General features: G+C 46.5%; 1 protein-coding gene across 6 annotated transcripts in view; it reads left to right on the forward strand.

Moving 5' to 3' along the window:
- The first annotated feature begins 9,525 nt into the window (after positions 1 to 9,525).
- B3GAT1 (beta-1,3-glucuronyltransferase 1) overlaps positions 9,526 to 16,036 on the forward strand; it is a 69,368-nt gene continuing 62,857 nt past the window's right edge. For 2 of the 6 annotated variants that reach the window (XM_081889989.1, XM_081889986.1), the window contains exon 1: positions 9,530 to 10,268. The gene's annotated coding sequence lies outside the window, so the exon portion shown is untranslated. Of the gene's footprint in view, positions 10,269 to 16,036 lie in introns of all 6 variants that reach the window. The other 4 variants (XM_081889988.1, XM_081889987.1, XM_081889985.1 and 1 more) reach the window with 4 other exon arrangements.

The following is a 16,036-nucleotide window of genomic DNA, read 5'->3' on the forward strand; positions in this document are numbered from 1 at the left end:
CGCAAAAAATAAAAAAAATAAAAAAATGCTGCAGAATTGGGGTATTGTGTGATGCCATATGTCACTTCCTGAGCCCATCTACCACTGCAGAATCCAAGCTTCTGGAAGCTTCCATCTGACCAGGCCTGTTCCCCTGTGAAATATTGCTTCTAATCCCACTGCCATGACGCTTCCGCTTCTGGATCAAATCCTGCAATCCGGAAACGTTTTTAACACCAAAGTCTTTTATCTATTGCTCAGCAGACTCTCCTCTGGCTCGGCTTTTAAAATACACTTTGCAGCTGGAAGTCCCAGGCGTGCCAAAGCCCTTCCCAGGCTGCCAAAAAAGGAGGAAAGTGAAAGCCTCCATTGCCCACCCTCCGTGTTGTTGCAATATCATGCATGAGAGCCGTGCTTTGGCTAAGACCTGACATGGAAATCCTTCCAGCTGGGTGAGCCCCAAGTCACGAGAGTTTCCCTTGCCTGCACAGGTTGTAAAGGGGGCAAACGGAGGATTTAGCTGGTGGCTGTCAAAGGTAGTGGCAATCATTGCACAATGGAGTGGCCAGGCTGATGATACAAGGTGCATTCTAATGAAACCAAACAACTGATAGGATCCTTAAGTCTTTCAGTGCTTGTATGAATCTAGCCTTATCCACTTACTGTCCACTTTCCCAAGCATAATTAAGTTTTATACTGGAAACAGAGACACAGTGTCATGAATCCCATTCCTACCAAGCCAGAGGTTCTCAAGTGGTGATCCACAGACCGCTTCATGAGTTCCGTCCAGGTAGGCAGATTCACAACATCCTCCATGATATGCTCCAAAGAATTCTAGGAACTGTAGTTCCTCCCACCACCGAGATACAATTCTTTGCACTTCTAACAAAACTACAGTTTCCGGGATTCTTTGGGGGGGCACTGTGTGCTTTAAATGTGCTTTTAGTGTGCTTTAAATGTGCATTTGATGTGCTTTATATGTCCTTTAAAAGTATGGTGTTGCAAGATTCAGCAGTGCTGCCATGGCACCAGTACTGGGCCGCCTTCATGAACGAAATCCATTCTCGCTGCAAAAGGAAGATGCTTCTTCCTTTGTTTCCCAACAACTTTGTTGTCAAAGCAAAAAAAAAGGCAAATCTGGGCTGGGTGTAATTAAAGTTTGCACAGACAAAAGGCATTTGGTGTGGGTATGCTGTGTTGCTGAATCCACAAGGGGCACAATTAACTGATAAGAGTAAACTAATTGTTATTCATATTAAATTAGAGCACAGGTGATTTGGAAAATCTATAGACCCTCCCATATGCTTGGTAATTTTTTAATTCTCTCTCTCTCTCTCCCTCCATCCCCCTCACTCTTTGCGTTGCAGATTATGCTTTTCCTAGGGCTCTTTTGGGATTTGGGTTATAGAATCAGCACACGGAGCTATCTTTAACATGAACACTCCCTTCCCTGATTAACTATGTGATAAAAGCATAAATGTGCACATCAGAGGATTTAATCTCTGTTTTTTGCATATTAATTTTTGTGTTATTAACTGCTGGAGATTTTTTCAGGCCTATGGAGAAGGCTGGTAACATTAGCACCAACTGCTTAAATAACACAGTTCCAGTATCTTCATGCATAGTAAGATAATTTGCCATCTGCAGGGTCATGTAGCTACGTACTTGCACCAGTAGTACAGTTCCATGTTAACAGGTTTTTCTGCCACCTAAAAATAATGCTGGTTTCCAAACTGAGCTTCTGTGATGTCACAGAATGTTGACCATTTATAATGGATTAGTCAGAAGCAACAGCCTGTTGAAAAACAGTACAGCATCCCTGAAGGTAGGGAAAGGTCAGTTTGGAAAGAAGAAAAAGTTAACCCAGGAATAAGAGATGCTGTATGTTTTTGGCAGGAAATGGAATGAGGGCAAGAAGGACTGGTGCACTGTGTAGGAAGCGAAGCTACAGAAAGATGGCTGTGGATCAATGAGGATAAAAAGCCATGGTAAGAAGAGGCAGAGTAGTGAAAGTGGGGCAATGGACTCAGGGTTGAAGGGAAAAGAATATGCCCAGGAGATGGTCAACTTGTGGGAGGTGGGGAATTCACTCATACAGGAGGTACAGACAAGTGTGTATAACAGGTATGGATAGGTGTGGGAGCTTTGGTGGATAGAGGATTGTCAAGGAGGCCATTGCAGCAACAGGGAATGGGAGTCTAGATCAGAAGGGGAATCTGTGCCCTCCTCTCAGTGTTGCAGGATGGCAACTCCTACAATCCTTGTCCTTTGGCCATTCTGGCTGGTGCTGATGGAAGTTGGGAGTCCAACAACTGTCCAAGGAGAGCCACTGATTCCCCACTCCTGGTACAGATGTTGAGTGCTTTGTCCAGTGCTATTTTTCTAGAAAATGAAGTGCCAGAATCCAGCATGAACACCTTCCTGAGAGCCAGTGTGGTGTAGTGGTTAAGAGCGGTAGCCTTGTAATCTGGTGAACCAGGTTCACATCTCCGCTCCTCCACCTGCAGCTGCTGGGTGACCTTGGGCTAGTCACACTTCTATGAAGTCTCTCAGCCCCACTTACCTCACAGAGTGTTTGTTGTGGGGGAGGAAGGGAAAGGAGAATGTTAGCCGCTTTGAGAATCCTTCAGGTAGTGATAAAACGGGATATCAAATCCAAACTCCTCCTCCTCCTCCTCCTCCTCCTCCTCCTCTTCTTCTTCTTCTTCTTCTTCTTCTTCTTCTTCTTCTTCTCTCTTATAATGGCAAAAGTGCCCACCTGAGAAGTGCTGGAACTGAGTTCCAGTGAGTTCTGGCTGGGGGGGGGGGAGCCCTGGATTCTGCACATTAAAAGGCTAGCATGCTGTCTACTGTGAAGGCATCTGAACTGAAAATTAGGACCACCGCATGGCAGAAGCAGAGGGAGGGGGGTTATTTCAATGCAGACACTATTCAATAGATGCCCATGACACATTCCAGAGACAACTCTTCAAATCTTAGTGTCACCTCTAGCTGGGGAAATAATTGCATTTCCTGAGACTGCATAGCAACATGATTCAGGGGAGAATGTGACATAACATCCCTGGAACAGGGATGGGATGAGATCTGGTCCCCATGCAACAACTACACCTTTAATGGGTTGTATCCAATGTTTGCCTTGCTCAGAGTAGACTCACTGAAGTTAATGGCTATGACTAACCTAGACATAGTAATTTCAATGGATCTACTCTGTGTAGGACTTAATTACATACAACCCATTGTGTTATAAACTGGGGGCGGGAGGTGGAATACTCAGTCTCAGGTGCTTTTTGTGTGCATGCTGTGTGAGGCTTTTAAGAACCTGCATGATCTTCCAGGAGATTCTAAATCCCTAATTTCCATCTCATTAACATAGCTTGAGAGAGCCATAAAAAGTATTTACAAATAGTGCATTCAATACAAAATGCTCCAGAACTTTGGCAGCGTGGAAATGTTATGGTTACCCACAAGCTTGTATAGATTTTCTTCTTGTGCAACAATACCCTTCAGAGTCTGGACAGGACAGAACTGTTTCACCACTGTTCTGTTTGCCAGGTGATTTTTCTTCTTCCTGTGAATGTTTGCAGTTTTGTCGATTTCCAACTATGCAAATCAAATAGGCAGTTTCAGCAATTTCTCAACATTCTCCAAAGACCAACTGGCTATTGCATTTGGGCTGCTCATTATTCATTTTCCCATTCCAAACCATAGACCAAGCCTAATTGTGCCAAGGACTTGCAAAAGTCAAATAAAGAATGTGAGAGCCCTGCTGGATCAGGCCAATGGCCCATCTAGTCCAGCATCCTGTTGCCACAGTGGCCAACCAGAAGCCTGTGGTAAACTGGCAAGCAGGACTTGAGCACAAGAGCAACAAAATTATTGGTTAGAAAAACCAACTACTGTATTTAAAACATGCAAAAAAATAATTAAAATCAATGATAAGCTTAAAAATGTGATTAAAACACATCAACATTCTACATTTCTCGATGGACTTGCCTAAATGAATATTCTTTCAATGAGTGATGAAAAGTTGCCTGATGTCAATAGGCAGGGAGTTCCAAAGTGTGGGTGCTGTCACACTGATAGCTCAGTCAGTAGAATGTAAAGCACTTAATCTCAGGTTCATGAGTTTGAGCCCCATGTTGGGGAAAAGATGCCTGCCTTGCAGAGGGTTGGACCAGGTGACCATCCTGGCCCCTTCCAACTCTACAATTCTATGACTCTGTGACTGTGTGACTAAAAAACCAATTTCTTACAAGAGTAAAACAAGTATTATATGGTGCCTACAACATAACCAGTGCCAGTTGTGATTGGGTTTAATTTTAACTCATTTTGGATGGGTTTGTTGTCCGAGTTTCCTTGGGGGAAAAAAAGGTGGTTTAGGGTTTTCTAAATCAATAAATAGAATTAAGTGGCACACCTAAGTCCTGCGAGCTGGAATGTTGTCCCAGAATCTTTGGAAACGGTTACAGAACAAAGGAGGATAAGCTAGAATTACTGTACTTATTGCAGATGGAAGAAAAGAAATTCCCATCCACCTCTATCCCTCCTCGGACTAATGATCCATTGCTACTGCAGCTAAGTCATGGGAACATCTTCAAGCAAATGGTTTACCAAGTCACTAAGAGCTGGCAGGAGTGATTCAATAACCGCTGGGCTCTCCGTCTTCGGCCACAGCTTCTCTCTGATCATTACCTTGGCTAAAGGCCAAGGCAGAGATTGTTTAGAGCCCAGTGCCTCCTGCCCGGTGTTAAATCACAAGCATTTATGAAGTGTCCTCAGTGGGATTTTAATTCAGTGGAAAGCGTATCTCAAAAACAAACAGAAAAACAGCATTTTTGGCGCACTCTGCTTTCCTCTGCAGCAAAGGGCCAGTTTCGACACTCAGCAGAACTTAGTGGTACAGCTTTTCCTGTACCACCGCATCAGGCTGCAGAATGAGAGTATCCACTAGAAGGAGCCCCCCGACTGAGGGGGATGCTCCCTTCATAGTGAAAACAAAAGTGTCAGAAGGAAAGGAAAGTGTCTTCAAGAAAAGGAACAGAAGTCAGTGGTAGAATACACACAGAAGGTCCCAAGTTCAATCCTTGGCATCCCCAGGTAGAGATGGGAGAGATCCTCTGCTGGGAATCCTGGACAGACCCTGTCAATCAGTGTAGACAATAACAAGCTAGATTGACCAAGGACCTGACTCCATAAAAGGCAGTTTTCTGTGTTTCTAGTTGCCTGGAGCCTGGCGTTTGCTTAGGGACCTGTCAGGGTGTAATTTATTTCACAGCCTAATGGAGATCCTTTACTTCTGGGTGTCCCAGTCCCAGTCTGCTCACTGGAAAGTGCCAGGTTCCTTCTGCCCTCAAACTTCACAGCATGTTGTGCATAGGAACCTAGGAAGCTGCCTATACTGAGACAGACCACGGTTACATCTACAATGACCGGCAGGGGCTTTCGACAGTTTCGGGCAGGGGATATTCCAAGCCCTACCTGGAGATACTTTGCATGGGGCCTTCTGCATGCATACCACTGAGCTGTGATGCTTCCCCACTTCCAAATTGTCAGCTCTTCCCACTGCACACCCTAAACCAAAGAGCAAACAGAGAATGTGGCCAACAGCAGCCTCTCTGTTTCATTCTGCAGAAAGATGGCTGCAGGCGGGAGCTTTGTAATTGCCCAGGAGTCCACACCCTGGCAAGGCTGGCATGCCATCATTTCTACCACCAGCTCCTGAATATTTGCCCCACACTGTCTCTCTGCTGTGCCTCTGCTAATGAGGCTATTGCTCATAGGCAGAGACAAGGTGCCTGCTCCTATCTGCAATGAGCTCCAGATGGGTTGTGAACAGAGATCCTCTGGAAAGCACCAGATGGTGAGCTGAGTGTGCTGTGGAGAAAGAGGGGTTGGAGAGTAGCTCAGTGGCTTTGCTCCCTCCCAGAAAAGGCCAACGGAGGCTGAAACTGCCACAGACTCATCCAGAATAGAAGAGAAATGAGCAATAAGAGCTTAGCCAAAGCCAAGGACTATCTGATACATGAGTAAACACAAGGACCTTCCTTATACAGAATCCCTCTAGCCCAGTCCTGCCTGCCTTGACTGGCAGCAGCTCCAGGTATCACCTGCTCTCTGTTCCTTGTTAAGTGAAGGTGCTGCAGATTGAACCTTCAGTGTGAAAAGGATGTGTCCTCCTACTCAGTTAAGCAAACTGGAAGTGTGAGTGTGTTCAGAGGGGAACCTACTAGAGGGAGTTTCTGCTGCCTCCAGCCTTGCTGACTCTATCCATCAAGCATCTCTTTCCTCAGTAGACCATGTGTTGCCCGTTCCTCAAATGCATACACAAGTTCCCCACCCCCTTCTGATCCAAAGACACCTTCAGAGAACTATGTGGCCTTTCTGCCCTCATCTCTCTGCCTCCAAACCCCTGAATAACCCTTCCGGTCTAGGCACAAAGGTGATCTTTTAATTCTGTTCTAAATTCATTGGTCAATTGTTTTATCCTTTGTGTTAGCCATCCTAAGACCCAGTGGAATGGAGGGTGGTCTATAAATATCAATAGTGGGTACAAGATAAATATAAACTTTAATTCTTCTAACTGTACCACCCACAGAAAATATTAAAAGTCAATGGCTATTAGCCTTGATGGCTATGCTCTTCTGCCACGGTCAGAGGCAGCAATGCTTTTGAATACCAGCGGCTGGGAAATTGCAGAAGGGGCAGCTGCTGTTGTGCTCAGGTCCTCAGGTTGGCCTCTGAGAACAGGATGCTGGACCAGATGGGTCCTGGGCTTCATCCAGCATGCTTGTCCTATGTTCTAGTGTTGAGTTGTCTAAACTGCACACAGGGATGTATCTGAGTGGCCTTGGTTGTTGTTGTTGTTGTTGTTGTTGTTGTTGTTGTTGTTTCTATACCATCCTTAATCTGAGGACCACAGGGTAGTTTACAATATAAAAACACAGAAATACATACCATAGTAACAAAACAAAACAAAAACACAATACTCCCCTGTTTTAAAAGGCTTGTTTAATTTGCCAAAGGCCTAGGAGAAGAGGAATGTTTTTGCCTGGCCCTAAAGATATGTAAGGGGACGCAGGTGGCGCTGTGGGTTAAAGCCTCAGCGCCTAGGACTTGCCGATCGAAAGGTCGGCGGTTCGAATCCCTGCGGCGGGGTGCGCTCCCGCTGCTCGGTCCCAGCGCCTGCCAACCTAGCAGTTCGAAAGCACCTCCGGGTGCAAGTAGATAAATAGGGACCGCTTACCAGCGGGAAGGTAAACGGCATTTCCGTGTGCGGCTCTGGCTCGCCAGAGCAGCGATGTCACGCTGGCCACGTGACCCGGAAGTGTCTCCGGACTGCGCTGGCCCCTGGCTTCTTAAGTGAGATGGGCGCCCAACCCCAGAGTCTGTCAAGACTAGCCCGTACGGGCAGGGGTACCTTTACCTTTTACCTTTTAAAGATATGTAATGAAGTTGCCAGGTGAGCCTTCCTGGGGAGAGCATTCTACAAGCAGGGAGCCACTGCAGAAAAGGCCCATTCTTGTGTTGCCACCCTTCAAATTTCTTGCAGAGGATGCACACCAAGAAGGGCCTCAGATGATGATTGCAGGGTCTGGGTCGGTTCATATGGGGAGAGGTGGCCTTTGGTAGGTTTCTCTAACAGCTTCCCCTAAGGCTGGAAACTGTGGCCCTCTAGTTGCTTCTGACTGCAACTCCCATCATCTCTGACAGGGGCTAGATGAGAGCTGAAGTCCTGCAACATCTAGAAGGCTTCTGATTCCCCATCCCTGAGATCAAGGCATTTCAATGAGAAGACCTGGAGTAAGGAACTCTCCAGCTTGGACCAGGAAACAAGAATCTAAACCAGAGCCTAGTCTGGTTTTGTGCCTCTGAATACCAGTCGCTGAGAATTGCTGGTGGGCAGAGTGCTGGTGCCTATTTGTATGGCACCACTTCTTCCTTTCCCATTTGAAACAATTCCTTTCACACAGAAAGATCCCCTCTAACACCTACATATTTCTCCCCCAACAAAGGAGGAGCATGTCAGTCAGGTCAGCCTTGCTCTGGTTCAAAGGGGCAATGTCCCAAGATACAGGCTTGCTACATAATCTGTGAGAAAACTAGTTTTGAAATCAAGCCTGTGTCTATGTAACTACATTTGCACATATCCAGACCCTGTTATGCACTTCCTCCGTATTCCCTTGTCGGCTTCCTCTCCGAATTTAGACTGCAAACTCCTTGGAGTGGAGATTTGTCTTTATTTTTAAACTTATGTTAGTCTGCAAATTACTTGTATGCACTGATAACAACAGCATCAGCAAGAGTCATAATATATCAGAGTGGGAAACGGTTCCACTGTCAAACAGCTCTTACTGTGAGAAAGTTCTTCCTTCTATTTAGTTGAAATCTCCCTTCTTGTAATTTTAATTGGCTTGAGTCCTACAGTCAGATAAGTTAGGCTGAGGGGCATTGAGTCTCATGGCTGAGTGGGGATTCAAACCTGGGTCTCCCATCTTCCTAGTCCAACACTCTACACCACAATGGCCCTTATCTAGAGTCAAACCCTCCACAAACAGGGCACTGCTTGAATCCCATCAGCACACAGCAGCAGCATAACTTGGAGGAAAACATCTGGGTCACCCATGCCATGTACTGTAAGGAAAGACTCTGCCCCTTTCAGCAACAGACCTGCATATAAGTAGTCTTACATATGGGGAAGTGAGGAATGGAGGAGGGGGTACCTCAGGTAGGATTTTTCTGTCGTGGGATTTGAACCCAGTGTTTCTAGCTGCAAAGCTCAAACTCAAATCAACTATACACCACAGTGGTGTAGTTCAACCTACTGCCAAAGGTCTCTTTAAGCCCCAGCAGACTGGACTGCTCTATGGGCTCTCCAAGTCTCTGTCCATGGTCCTGGAATGTGGGCAGCCAGTCACCAGGTATCTGGTCCATAATTCTCTCTCCTTATAAAGCTGCACTTCAGCTCCACCTTCTGGATTCCAGGCTCACATGAAGGAGGTGAGATTTTTGGGATAGGCAGAAACTGGAGGAGGATGGAGAGAGTCCTTTGCAAACTGGGGGGGACTGATCTTGGAGTGGGCCATGGTTGTCTCTCTCAGTGGTCTCTCTCAGAACCCCAACCTAAAACATGGAAAGGAGATTCGGGGAAGCTTTTGAAGATGATGCCAATCCATCCCTGTTACGTTAGGGAGATGGGTGCTCAGGCACACAAAAGGGTTGTACGGAGGAGGTCATATTCTGAAGTGAGGGAAACCTAGCTGGGTCACAGTAATTCATGCCGTGCTTTCAAACAATGAATGTCTGAACCTAGCTTTGAACCAGGCAAATGAGCAAGTCTTATTTCTGATCTTCCAGTCAGGAGATATGCTTCCCATAGTGTGCTTTCTATTCTGAACCATGCCCATCTGCACAGCTATGCTTGCCCCCTTGCAAAGACGAGAATTTCCCACCATGCCCCTTTCCCATATGTTGTCTGTATCCCGTTTTTGTCTCCCCCCACACTGAGCTTGGAGACCATCACCCACTGTCTCTCCCCGTATTCAAGTCTGTGCAGGAGCCGCTATTGCAAACGGGCAAAGCAGAAACCAATTCATCTCGGGGGACATCGGGGAGGCTGGCTTGGCTTGGCTTTCCTTCCCTCTTGCAGGGAGAACTGCCCCCCCTGCTTAAGTGGAATAAATTGGTACAGGCCATTAGCAGCCACAGAGGTCCTCCTCTCCCTTACTCTCTGAGGGGGGCGGGGGGAGCTGTCACTGCTTCTATAGACACAGACCCATCAGCCACAGATGTGAAGTCAGCCTCAGCCTCTTTCTCTGTACTCCCTCCCACTGCCCTTTCCCCCTTTCCCATTTCTCTTTCTTTCTCTCTCTCTCTCTCTCTCTCTCCTGCACTCTTTCATTGATTCATTCTTTCTTTCATTCATTCTTCCTTTCTATTAAATGCTGCCCTTTCACATCGCGATGAGCCCGGGTGAAGCCGCTGTGGTCTTTGGAAGAAGACAGCAGGAGAATAACTGTTGTGTGCTCTGATTTTTTTGGAGAGAGAAAAAGATTATTAATATGATTACTGTCACAGCTTGAAGAAAGAAGACGGGGGGAAGATTCTTGGGGTGTGCTTTTTTTCTTGCTGTTGCTTGGAATTTTTTTGTATTAAAAAAAGCCAAAGGAAGAACGTGTGGAAGAACCGCATGCGGGGAGATGCTTTGAATTGTGCTTCTGTTTCCAAGGATTAAAGGATGAATAGGCGCTGCTGCGATGGAGAGAGAAGGCGATTCAGGCTCCCAGAATAAGGTACTCCTCTCTTTCTTTCTCCCTCCTGATTGCTTTTGCTGAGCTAGACAGAGTTCCTTTATGTTTGTGGAATCAGTTTCTGGGGTTAGGCAGGGGAGAGCAGAGACGATAAAAGACTTTCAAGGATGCAATGGGCATTCGGTTGTCCATGCTTTTTGGGGGGAGATGAAGAGCAAAAGCAGTGGAAGAGAGAGGGTTTGTTGCAGGAGTTAATTGAGATCTGCAAAAAGGACTTGGGAATTTGCCGTGGTAGGTGTGAAGGATGAGTGTCCAGTGAGCCCCTATTGTTTGGCTATAAACCTCTCCATTCCTTGCCTCCCTGGTATCCAGACCCTATTTCCCATCCCCTTTTCTGCTTCACGCTGGACATCGAGGTTTTTCCTTTCACTGGCATACTGCCGTTCCCTAAAGGAAAAGAGATTTGCCTTTTTGTGATCAACCATTATAGATGTGCAGTGGACAAAGCACTGCAGCCCTCTGCCAGATGCCCCCCACCCTGCTACACACACACACAAATGCATGCATGCAAATCTTTATGCCAAGTGGCAGGAGAATCCAGAGTTGGTCCACTCTTTTGTTTGCTTCCTTTGCAATGAATAGCATGTCCCATTCTCACCAGCCACACAGCCAACTTCTGGATGGACTTCAATGGAAAGCTTGCCTCCTTTGGGCAAGGGAGGTGGGTGGGTGGGTGGGTAGCAAAGGACCAGCAAGAAGGGTGGCAGGTTTGTGTTGAGGTGGGGGCAGGTGTAGAGAGCGATGTGGTCTCCTTCTGCAAACAATGCCTCTTTTTATTTGGCCTCCCTTTGGGACCCATCGCCAGCTGAAATCTATGTTTCAAAGAGAAGAGAAAGAGCCCTTTGAAAACTTAAAGAAAAAAGAGGGAGCATGTAGGACTCTGGACTTAATTTGGTCTGAACTGTGGCTGACACTTCCAGTCTGTTCCATTGCTGTAACTCTCTGTGACTAGCACCTTTGTTACCCAAACTCCTGGGCATCCCAGTACCTTGGATGTCTTTGAATCCCAGGGATAACTGGTCGCAGTATAGGTGTGTTTGGGGGACAGGAAGACTGAACTGGCTGACCCACGAATAAATGCTGCCTTCTAGCACCAAGAGACCTGGACAATGGGGGCCATGACTCCCAGGCACTTATCCCCAGAACATGAATAACTACACTCCACTGTCATGTTCAGTGGAGGAGTCTTTGTGCAAAGGAGTCTTTGTTGCTTGACTCAGCAGTTTGGTTGAGTTTTTGATAGCTGACAAATATCACAGTGGTAGAACAATGTGTGTGTTGGTGTGCTTTCACCCTAGTTATCTTCTAAGTATTAGAAGGACATGGCTGTGTAAATAGCAAAAAGCTGAAGCTATGTAAGTATGATGTGCAATGAGAATGAACTGTGAATTTGAAAACTGACTTGTGCTGGAACTTGGGGAAGGGCTGTAGCCCAGTGGGAGAGCACAGACTCCCACCATCTCTAGGTAAGGGTGTCTAAACCCTAAATAACTTTTGCTGCTCATGGTAGACAGTGCTTAGTTAGATGGACCAATAGTCTAACTTGGCATGAAAAAGCTTTCTGTTTCCTTTCTATGAATCAGAGAGAGAGAAAGGGAGAGATGTTCTTTATACAACTTTGGACTCCATTCAGCAGGTGGTGATGGATGTGTCACTTCCAAAGGACAGGAGATCTAAACTCAATAAATGTTTCTACCTCTTATTGGACCAGCTTGACCTGATATATGGCAATGTGCAAGCTTTTGAGTTCCACAGAGTTGTTCAGATAGGCAGAACTTCAGTTGTATGCAGTCAAAGCAATGAAGAGGGTGTTTTTGGGAAGACCAAGTTTGACCAAGGTGAGCAAGTCTATGCTGAAGGACTCAGATGGAAGAGATACAGATACCAGGAAAGATAAATGGTGATTCCATAACTTTCCTTCCCATGGAAGTAGAGGAGGGGAAGCACAGACCTTTCCCACTTTTTGCTTCTGTTCATTTTGAAGGAGAAGGCATATTTTCACATTTTGTGCTCAGCTTTAATCATCGCCACAGTGCATGTGTGTTTTGTACTTGGGTATCCTTGGCTAATTTCTATACGTCTTGGAGAAGCTACTCCAAATGTTTTCAGCGTGTCACTGATGCAACAATTCTGACAGCAGATTTTACATGCCTTTTCCCAACAGGACTGTCTGTCTCTGTGTCGGGGAGCAGGGAAATTTGTTTGAAAGAGGGAGAAGGAGGGATGGGCACTTGATGTGTGTATGAAATGGTTGCAGACTTGGTGGAGCTCTCTTATCCCTCCTCCCTCAGCTGGATTATAGCTTCCCCTAAAAATAGGAATGCCTAATAAAATGCTTGCAACCCTTCCAGCATAGCTCCATGACCTGGGATCATGAATAACCCTTAATTAGTCAGTAGGTCGTCTGTTCACTCATAAATGGAGTGAGGACATTGCTACCTGCACAATCTGAGGAACTCTGTGCATGCTTACTCAGTCCCTGTTGGCCACCAGTAACTTTCCTGGCTGAGCCACCTGAGAACTCAAGCATAAAACTCTTGTACTCCTCTGTTGGTCACGTGAATTGCCCAGGATGACCTGCGTGAGTTTGCTATAGTTTTCAGGTCAGTGTTGACATCACATCCTATGTCACGGCATGGCATTGCTTGGTCCACCAACTAGACCTCTTGGCCTGGAATTTATCCTGGTCTATAGAACGCCAATCTGGGGGATTTCCACACCACACCACCTTCCTCCATTGCCAGCTTAATTTTTTTTTTGATCCAGCAGACCCTGAACCTTACCTGTATTAACTCTGAAGAGCTACCTGAGAGCCTGTTAGGGGTGGAAACAGTATGTCAAGAAAACCAAGAAGTACAATTGCCACCAAATTTCACATAAACTGATATGCAGTGTGAAGTTTCAGGTTCCTACTCCAGTGAGACATGTACAGATTCCAGGGTACTGGTGGGGAACTGCCAATATATGGGCCATTTCTGGCCTGGCCATGGTCTCAGTTTAGCCTGTGAGGCTTTTTCACCCAAACCTCACTTAAATCAAATTACAAGAGTCTTGTAGTTCCTTAAAAACTAAGACATTTATTGTAGGAACATAGGAAGTTGTGTCATGTGCACTGATCTATCTAGCTCAGTGTTGTTTATTCTGACTGGCAGCAAGTCCCTGCTGCCTCTCCCCCTGCCCAGGGAAGAAGGGGTAAGTGAAGATCTACCCCAGGAACAAAGCAGGAATAAAGATCTACATTTGAAATCAACCTTACAAACCTCAAAGTGTCCCTATTTTCCAGTGACGTCCCTGATTTAGAGAAGCTGTCCTGGTTTCAGATTTAATCCCAGAATGGCCCGTTTTTCCTTAGGATGTCCCTATATTCATTGGAGAAATGTTGGGGGGCATGACCTTACTCAAAGCTGAAGCGGAAATAAAAGGCTGTCATAGGTAGGGGGGAAACGGGCCCATTCTGAATCAATCCAGGCCCAGGAGACCACAGAAAGCAGCCCCCACCATTTCCTCCCTGTGGCTTGGAGGTGACCAGCAGTCAGGGGCAGAGGAAGGGGGGCAGTGGGGGCGGTCCACCCCGGGTGTCACCACTGAGGGGTGACAAAATGCTGGGTGGCACTCACCGCGAGCCCTGCAGTGCACCCGAGCCACGTGTCTCTCCTGGGAGTGATGTGGTGGCTTGGGTGCCCACAGGCTCCACACTGCCCCAAACAGTCCACCCGCCACCTCTCCCTCAGCTGTAGGGCAGCTGAGAAGGAGGAGGCAGGCAGACTCCTCAGAGGCCCTGCGGAGCATCCTGCCCTGGCTTGCACTGGTGGCTGGCCCTACCCCCACAGGCAGCTGGCTCTGCCCCAGGTGCCCAATCAGCTCGCTCCGCCACTACCAGCGTTGCCTCCTATTTGCCAAGAGGTCACTGTAGAGGCAGCATAGGAGGGGGGAGGGCTTTTGAGGAGGCAGCAGATCTAGCCTCTAAGGAGTGCACTACAGCGTTGCTGTCACTGTGGCAGCAGCATCGGGTAATGAATTCCTAGGAGATTGGATCTGCTGCCTCTGTGGATCCTGCCTTCTGAGGCGGTCATTTCTCCCTGCCTCATGGGTGAGTCGGCCAGTCCTGTCTTGAAAACAGAGCCACTTGTGACATTTCCTAAGACTAGCCTGCTGGATCAGGCCAATGGCCCATCTAGACCAGCATCCCATTTCCATAATGGCCAACCAGATGCCTGTAGGAAACCAGTAAGCAGAACATGGGCACAAGAGCACTCTTCCCTTCCATGGTTTCAAGCAACTGGTGTTGGGAATCATTGTTGTCTCCAACTGTGCAGGTAGAGCATAGCAATCATGACTAGTAGGCATGGATAGACCTCTCCTCCATAAATTTCATCACACAAGACAACAGAAGAAAACCATCTTTTAACTGTGCCCCAAATCTGCCACCTAAGACAGCCCCCTTTGTTTAACACCATGACAAGATCAGCCTTGCTGGGTTCCATGATTTGGATGCCCCCTCATTCTGATGGCCAGGAACTTGTAATCAGAGCAGCTAACAAGCAGCTAAAAGTACTGATCCATTCTCTGACTTCAGTGCACTCAGAGGGAGAAATGGATTTGGTTTTTTTAAAAAAAACAACAACTAGTGGGTGGTAATGGCTATGGTTCCATTCACGCAGAATGTAAGGGTGCAATATTGTAAAAGTGGCTTACCCTACCAGTTTGTTTGTTATTACACTTCACCCTCTCTTTTCTCTCCCACTCCTTCCTGGCAAGCTTTATCAGGCCGCAAAATGTGTCCCCTCGCCCTCTCTCCCAGACATTTGTAGGTATGTTATTCCTTTATATGTATGGCATTGTATCAGCAGTGATTAGCTATGGCAGCAATAACAGGTGAGGACTGCAATTGTCATAATGACCAAGGAAAACTCTCAAGAATAGAGGCACTTGCAATTAGATGCCTCTAGATCTGCTAGGATTGGGGGATTTGCCTACCGACCATTCAACCCACATTGATTGTATTTTGGAAATACAGTGCTGCTGAAGAGCAAAATAGTTTTTTTTAATGATACAAAGGAAAGGAATCGTGTTTTTCAATGCACTACCACCACGACAAATGCCAGTCATTGAACTGCCATGTAATGGTGCTAAAGATAGCTGCTGAATAGAGTGGAGGGCATGATTCAGTCTACCCATTCAGCAAGATCAGGTGACCAAATTGTGATGGTTAGAATTATAAAATCACAGAATTGTAGAGTTGGAAGGGATCATCAGGGTCCTCTAGTCCAACCCCATGCAGTGCAGAAGGAGCCTTTTACCCAAGGTGACACTCGGACGCACAGCCCTCAGATTAAGAGTCTCATGCTCTTCCAAATGAGCTATCCCCTCATGTACCATTTCAGTTTGTTATTGAGGTATGTCATTTTGAATGCTCTCCTGTTTTAATTTAATTTTTTAAAGCCCTCCCTGAAAGAGAGAACCAGCACAAGACAGAGGGATTAAAAAATAAAAAACCACAAGTATTATGCAAGGTAACATGCACAGCCTACATTTAAGAATCCCGGGAACTGCCACTTACCCCTCAGAGAGCTGGACTTCTCACCTCCCTCAACACGATGCAGTTCCCAGAATTCTTTAAGGGGAGTCCTGTGTTTTAAATGTATGAAGTGGATCTGCCCCCAAGTGTCTTAACAGCAGGGAGTATTTCACATACAACAGCATTCCAAAATATGATCCAATGCCAGACATCAGAAGTTGTCCAGTCCATC

The sequence above is a fragment of the Podarcis melisellensis genome (assembly GCF_964234715.1).
Source record: "Podarcis melisellensis genome assembly, chromosome: 15".
NCBI classification, from domain to species: Eukaryota; Metazoa; Chordata; class Lepidosauria; order Squamata; family Lacertidae; genus Podarcis; species Podarcis melisellensis.